A 1,338-nucleotide genomic window follows, 5' to 3' on the forward strand; every position below is an offset into this window, starting at 1 on the left:
TTGCATTCCAGTCCCCTATAATGAAAAGGACATTTTTGGGGGGGTGTTAGTTCTAAAAGGTCTTGTAAGTCTTCATAGAACCATTCAACTTCAGCTTCTTCAGCATTACTGGTTGGGGCATAGACTTGGGTTACTGTGATATTGAATGGTTTGCCTTGGAAATGAACAGAGATCATTCTGTTGTTTATGAGACTGTATCCAAGTACTGCATATCTAAGACTATATCCAAGTACAACACCAGATGGGCAACACCAAAATCAGATTGATTATATTCTTTGCAGCCAAAGATGGAGAAGCTCTATACAGTCAGCAAAAGCAAGACCGGGATCTGACTGTGGCTCAGATCATGAACTCCTTATTGCCAAATTCAGACTGAAATTGAAGAAAGTGGAAAACCACTAGACCATTCAGGTATGACATAAATCAAATCCCTTGTGATTATACAGTGGAAGTGAGAAATAGATTTAAGGGACTAGATCTGATAGATATAGTGCCTGATGAACTATGGACGAAGGTTCGTGACATTGTACAGGAGACAGGGATCAGGACCATCCTCATAGAAAAGGAATGCAAAAAAGCAAAATGGTTGTCTGGGAGGCCTTACAAATAGCTGTGAAAAGAAGAGAAGAGAAAAGCAAAGGAGAAAGAGGAAAGATATAAGCATCTGAATGCAGAGTTCCAAAGAACAGCAAGAAGAGATAAGAAAGCCTTCTTCAACGATCAATGCAAAGAAATAGAGGAAAACAACAGAATGGGAAAGACTAGAGATCTCTTCAAGAAAATTAGAGATACCAAGGGAACATTTCATGCAAAGATGGGCTTGATAAAGGACAGAAATGGTATAGACCTAAAAGAAGCAGACGATATTAAGAAGAGGTGGCAAGAATACACAGAAGAACTGTACAAAAAACATCTTCACGACCAAGATAATCGTGATGGTGTGATCACTCACCTAGAGCCATACATCCTAGAATGTGAAGTCATTCTAAAGTGAAGTCATTTCTAAAGTGGGCCTTAGAAAGCATCACTATGAACAAAGCTAGTGGACGTGATGGAATTCCAGTGGAGCTCTTTCAAATCCTGAAAGATGATGCTGTGAAAGTGCTGCATTCAATATGCCAGCAAATTTGGAAAACTCAGCAGTGGTCACAGGACTGGAAAAGGTCAGTTTTCATTCCAATGCCAAAGAAAGGCAATGCCAAAGAATGCTCAAACTACTGCACAATTGCATTCATCTCACACGCTAGTAAAGTAATGCTCAAAATTCTCCAAGCCAGGCTTCAGCAATACGTGAATTGTGAACTTCCAGATGTTCAAACTGGTTTTAGAAAAGGCAGA

This window comes from Bison bison, unplaced genomic scaffold (genome assembly GCF_000754665.1).
Source record: "Bison bison bison isolate TAMUID 2011002044 unplaced genomic scaffold, Bison_UMD1.0 scf7180017864220, whole genome shotgun sequence".
Classification (NCBI taxonomy): domain Eukaryota; kingdom Metazoa; phylum Chordata; class Mammalia; order Artiodactyla; family Bovidae; genus Bison; species Bison bison.